At 44.6% G+C, this 6,123-nt stretch overlaps 1 pseudogene; it reads left to right on the top strand.

Annotated features, from left to right (window-relative positions):
• Positions 1 to 4,986: 4,986 nt before the first annotated feature.
• Positions 4,987 to 5,536, top strand: LOC110315103 (annotated as a pseudogene).
• The last annotated feature ends 587 nt before the right edge of the window (positions 5,537 to 6,123 follow it).

Genomic DNA, 6,123 nt, shown 5'->3' on the forward strand with positions numbered 1-6,123 from the left:
TTCATTTCCTTCATCTGTTTAATTGTGTTTTCCTGTAATTCTTTAAGGGATTTTTGTGTTTCCTCTTTAAGAGCTTCTGTCTGTTTACCTGTGTTCTCCTGTATTTCTTTAAGGGGGTGATTTATGTCCACTATCACCATAATGAGAAGTGATTTTAGAATCAAATCATGCTTTTCCTATGTGATGGTATATCCAGGACTTGATATGGTGGGAGAATTGAGTTCTGATGATGCCAAGTAACCTTGGTTTCTGTTGCTTATGTTCTTATACTTGCCTCTTGCCATCTGATTATTTCCAGTTCTACCTGCCCTCGAGATATCTGACTGGAGCCTGACCTTCCTGTGATCCTGGTTGTATCAGAACTCCTTAGAGTTCAGCTGTCTCTGTGATGCTGTGAGTCTGGGATCCTCTGATCCTGAGATCCTGGGTGTGTCAGAGCTCCTGGGAGTCAAGTTGTGTCTTGGACCCTAAGATCCTGGATTGACCTGAGATACTGGTATCCTGAGATCCTGGTATCCTGAGATCCTGTGGTCCTGGGTGTGTTAGAGCATCTGGGAGTGAAGGGACTGACTTCAGAATTAGCACCCAAGTTCTGTCAGTGCACCTCTGATCCTATGATCCTGAATGTGTTAGAGTGCTTTCGCGTGGAGTGTTGTGCAACTGGCCCAAGGTCTGGTCAGGGCACTGGCCCAGACAGGAAGGAACCCCTGCCACTGGTAGAGCAGAGTTCTTGAGTGCCTGGGTCCCACTGGTCCCAGTTACTTCCGGTGTTGGGATAGATGTTGTATCCTCCTCACCTCTGATCCTATGATCCTGGGAGTGTTAGAGGACCTAGGAGTAAATCTTCCTCCGGGTGTTATGAGATTGGCTTCAGAGTTCATGTCCAAGTTTGTCTGCTCAGGGCACTGGCCCAGACAGGAAGGAACCTGTACCACTGGTCGGACAGAGTTCCTGGGCACCTGGGTCCCGCTGGTACCAGTTACTTGAGCAAGATAAAATCTTAACATTTCAGACACAAGATTCCTCGAGACCCCAAGTAAGTGGGTGCATAATTCTGCATATCCTTTGTTCTGGCTACCAGTGGTATCCTAGTAGCCACCTCTTCTTTCTTTGGTGATCTTTATGGGTTAGAGCAGGTTTGTGGGGCTTTGGGCTGCACACATACAGACTGGTCTCCAGTCAAGCAAAGGTCTGAAACCCCAGGGACCTGATTGGTGGTGATTTCCACCTACATGGGACAGAAGGTGTTCCATCATGTCTCCTGGCCAAAGAGTTCATTGAAACTCAATGGGGTGTCGCCTCTGCTCTGGTTTTGCCTGACTTGTTGGCTGCATTCATCTAGGAATAAGGGTTCACATTCCAAAAACATTGGTCTGGGAAGGACAGAACAACAAATATCTCTCCAATCTTGTGGGGTATTTAAGTTGGCACTATGGCTCTGTGGGAGGGATTTTGTCCATGGTGCGTGGATGCCATCTTCCTTTACTGCCTGCCTGAGTTCTTTTAAGTCTGAGGCTTGGAGTGGATACCAATTAAAGGGTTTATTTCAGCTGGGATTGATATTAACTGGTGCTACATCCACTCCAGTAGTGACTCGAATTCAGGTTTAGAAACCTGGAAGCAGTCCTGAGGCAGAGCTTCACAGAAACTTAGCCTCCTGGAACCTTGGCATTCCCATAGCACGTATACTCAAAACCTGTCCCCAAGTTAGTCTGGTGTATGGATCCATGTGTTTTTTCAGTATTGTTTTATTATAAGTGACTTTAAGGACTGATTTTGACATATAGCTAAGCCTTTGCCAATGTTCCAATGGTTCCTAGAAAGTCCTTGAACTGACCCTGAGCTTGGAATTCTGTAAGAATGTTACCTATTCAGTAACATTCAAATTCACTTCTAGTAGAGACAGTGAAACTAATTAGGTATTACAATTTACTTGAACAGAGCTAGAAAAGCTCAGGGCTAGTCTGCATAGTAATTACTTAGGACAATAGAGGAGTCACACCCAAACACAGGAATACACAATGGCCTAGGAAATAGGTGGGTTGTAGTATGAAAGGGTTGGTAGAACAGAATTCCCCTTGTGCAGGTTTTTTCACTAGGCCCTGAGGAATAGCATAATCAGGTATTTACTAAAGAGCCCCTGGTGGTGGGTTTAACAATAGACTAGCATTTTATCAGAGCATTCACCTGGCTCCTGTGTTTAGCTGATCTTAATTAGGGTTGTTCCTATTCTCAGTTGTAAACAAGGCCTGGCTCCTGCTATCTTTTTATGTATACATTTTCTTTGTTTTATGTTAAGAACTGGTGTACCTTGACTGGTGTATTCTCCTAGCCTTTTTGTTTTTTTCTTTGTTTTGTATTAAAAACCTGGTGTTTGCTTGGACAAATCACATTCAGATAAAGTACTCCCTTGTATCTGTATCCATTTGTCACCCTTTCCTCACCAACTCCATGCCCACCTACAGGAACCCCTAATTTCTGCAGATTGAGAGAGGCCAACTGAGCCCAGTCCGTGGCAAATGGGAATGCCTGTGTGGTTTGGGTTTTTAGTTTTGTATGGGACTCCTGAGTAGCCTGGGAGGTGGGGCTAGTTTTTGCAAGAGAGTCTCTAATATTACAAAGTTGTTGGGTGGTAGGTAGATGGTTGGGGGTAAGGGATTATGGAGTTAGGCAGGTCTTCATCTATGAGTTTTTAAGGTATTTCGCTTTTACAGCTTGGAGAAGGGGGAGGAGAGATACCTCTCTCTGGTTGGATGGGAGGGAGGTGAGGGTGGTAGCTCCTTTGTTTTTTTAATAGAGCCTTGCCTTTGAGTGGGAGAGGAAAGGGCAGGAGGAGCAGATGGTTTATTTAGTGTTTCCTCTGAGGCAAGGAGGCACAGGTGGGTAGATGGATTTTATTTCTCTTATTAATTGGGTAAGGGCTGTGAGATCTGAAATGGAATGGTTTTTAGGACCTTGATCTTTGGGTTCATCTTACTGAGGGGACTCAGGAGCTGTGTTGCTATCAGTCTTTCCTATTTTAAATGGCCCTATGCACTGCCTAATTGCACCTAAGATTGGCAAAAAATCACGGGAGGGTGTTTTTCCTTCTCAGATATCTTTATTTTTGATGAGAGAAGCTACTCTGATCCATGAATCCAGGCTATAAATATTATCACAGGCCATTCATTATGCTATCTGAAGGACTTCCTTCCAAAACAAGAAGGCTTATTTTTTTTTGGCTATCTTTATTCCTCAGGGTTTTAGTAGGGCACATATTTCCTTGGCCTGGGGTGATTTTTTATGTGATGGTGAGTTGCCCCTGATAGAAAAGAAGAGAAGCGCTTATCCAATGGGAATGTTCCTTGGCCTATTTGACTTCAGGGGATTCCACAGAGGTCCAAAACACTAAGCCTTCCTGCAGATTTAAGAACTGGCAGCTGCCCTGTGGTTTCTAAGTAGCTGCTGTGTTACCAGGTTTTCTTTTTGTTTTAATGAGAAGTTAGATAGAGGGTCTTTGCCAACGCTGGTTGTGGGCTGTCGGGACTTAGACAAAGGCCAGAGGAACCTTCAGCCAACAACAGAAAGTAGCTCTGCCCAGGCTTCAGTTTCCCTTTTAGTTTGTCTAAATCCACACAATGGTGCTGAGCAAAAGGACAGTAGGAAAAGATAGATTGATTGTTTCCTGGGGGGAAGGGGAGTGCAATCGTGTCTGTTCAAGCCCCACATCAGGAGCCAACTGTGCGCCTGGGTACCAGGGGTTTTTCCACAGTGATCTCTGGCCAGGCCTGGTGTGAGGGTTCCGGTGAAGGGAAACGAGTGCAGGCAGGGAGACAAAATCTCCACTATGCCTTCCAGGCCACTCGGTAACTCTGAACCACTTTGCACTGAGTTGGGTCAGGCTGGGCTGACAAGAAGCCAACTATCCAGGGAGCAGTGCAACGGAACCTCTGGTGGCACTTCAGGAGAGAAGATCTCTTCCCAAGTGTTACAACTCTTGGAACAAAAGACTCAGATGACTGAGTAGTTCTCACACACCTTTAGTTCCCTGGATAGGATTTATATATAGTTTTGGGGTAATTCAGAGTTCGACAGCAGGTGCCACTCAATGGCTTGGACTGAGAGCTTGGGGGAAAGCTTTTTTGCATGTGGGAAGGCTTATTAGTGCTCCTACTTGACTGAGAGACACACACCTTTCCTGTGGGAACTCTGGGGGGCAGTAACTTCAACAGAAGCCAGGGGTCTAGGAGACATAATCGAACACCTTCCATCCCCTGTAGGTGGAAATCACCACCCATCCGGTCTCTGGGGTTCCAACCTTTGCTCTACTGAGACCAGGCTGACTGTGAGCAGCTCACTGCTCCACACAGGTTCATGTGAAAGAAGACTCCATGGGATGATTTTCATACCTTTTCAGTGTATTGAAGAAAAATGACCCTCTTAAGTGACCCATCTTTATACATCTAGCACGGGGATTAATGGAACCATGTGAACAAACACACACATAGTCTTTTTTAGATGACAATCAGAGAAATCATTGCATATGTGCATAAGGACATGGTTTACAATCCAAGTCAGCATCAGCTCTTTCTGGTAAGAAACAGGCAATAAGAGGATCAGAGTGAGTCTCACTGACAAGTCCTCATAGTAGAGAAGTGGCCAGAGGTATGAGAGGTTTGGTGTTTTGACACTGAAGATGGTGCCTGGGAAAGACAGGTAAGGACAAAAGGGAGGTGGCATAAGGATATTGGCAGTAACTCTTTCTACTCCTCAGTAAAAGGGGGATGACATTCCCATACATGAAATCTATCATGTGGGGTGACCTAAAGGTACAGCACCTGAAATATGACAAAGTACTACTTGCTATGTCACCAAACCTCCTTCTACACATCTTCCTTTGTTCTTTTAACTTGTCATTGTGGTCATTCCTTGACCTCTGCACAGGGTTCATTTTGATCTTCCACTTCTTACTTGGTCCTTTCCCCATCCCTGTCACACAGGCATCCGTGCAGAAGTGTGAGAAGTCAGGACAGGCAGACACAGGATCACAGCAACTATGGCCTCATCAGTCCTGGAGATGATAAAGGAGGAGGTGACCTGTCCTATCTGTCTGGAGCTCCTAAAGGAACCTGTGAGTGCTGACTGTAACCACAGCTTCTGCAGAGCCTGTATCACACTGCACTATGAGTCCAACAGAAACCCAGAAGGGGAGGGCAACTGCCCTGTGTGCCGAGTTCCTTACCCATTTGAGAATCTGAGGCCTAATCTATATGTTGCCAACATAGTAGAGAGGCTTGAGGGGTTCAAGTTCATTCCAGAGGAGGAGCAGAAGGTGAATATCTGTGCACAACATGGAGAGAAACTCCAGCTCTTTTGTAAAGAGGACATGATGGCCATCTGCTGGCTTTGTAAGCGATCTCAGGAGCACAGTGGTCACCAAACAGCTCTCATTGAAGAGTTCAACCATGAATACAAGGTAAGGAGCAGGGGGATACAGGAAACAAAGCATAAAGCAGTGACAGGTAGAAAACCTCCACTTTTGTTGACAGGGTACTGACCTGAGCATTATAGGCTTGGAAGTTAATATATCATTCTATATACTCTTTTACATTTTAACTCCTAAAGAGACATGGTGATTTATTCCACTTAAACAAAAGATAATTTGCCTGGATGACAATTACTGAAATACAATATATATATATATATATATATATATATATATATATTGGAATTGTTGCTTTAAATTGAATTGATATCCAAGAATGTCAAATCAGCAGAAGATCATCTGCTGATTTATTCTGTGCTTATATCCTTTCTATATTAATGTCAGATTTATTCAAAGTACCTATCATGCCATCTAAACGTGACTTTCAACAATGGGGTTAATAAGCACATGACACACAGCAGTGAAAAAAGTGTGCACGTGGCAGCTGAAACATCAGGGAGGAGAGGAAGCTTTCCATAATGAGAAACACAACAGCAAGTTCTCTGCTTGATCTTTGTTTTCTGTTGTTTGTTTCTGAGACCAAATATAAACTCACAGAGACTGTGGCTGCATGCACAGGGCCCGAAAGGGGCTGTACCAGATGGGATTCTGGAACAGGAAGGAGAAGTGGACATATGACCCACCCCTAAACCCTAAGC

Source organism: Mus pahari, unplaced genomic scaffold (assembly GCF_900095145.1).
Source record: "Mus pahari unplaced genomic scaffold, PAHARI_EIJ_v1.1 scaffold_13135_1, whole genome shotgun sequence".
NCBI classification, from domain to species: Eukaryota; Metazoa; Chordata; class Mammalia; order Rodentia; family Muridae; genus Mus; species Mus pahari.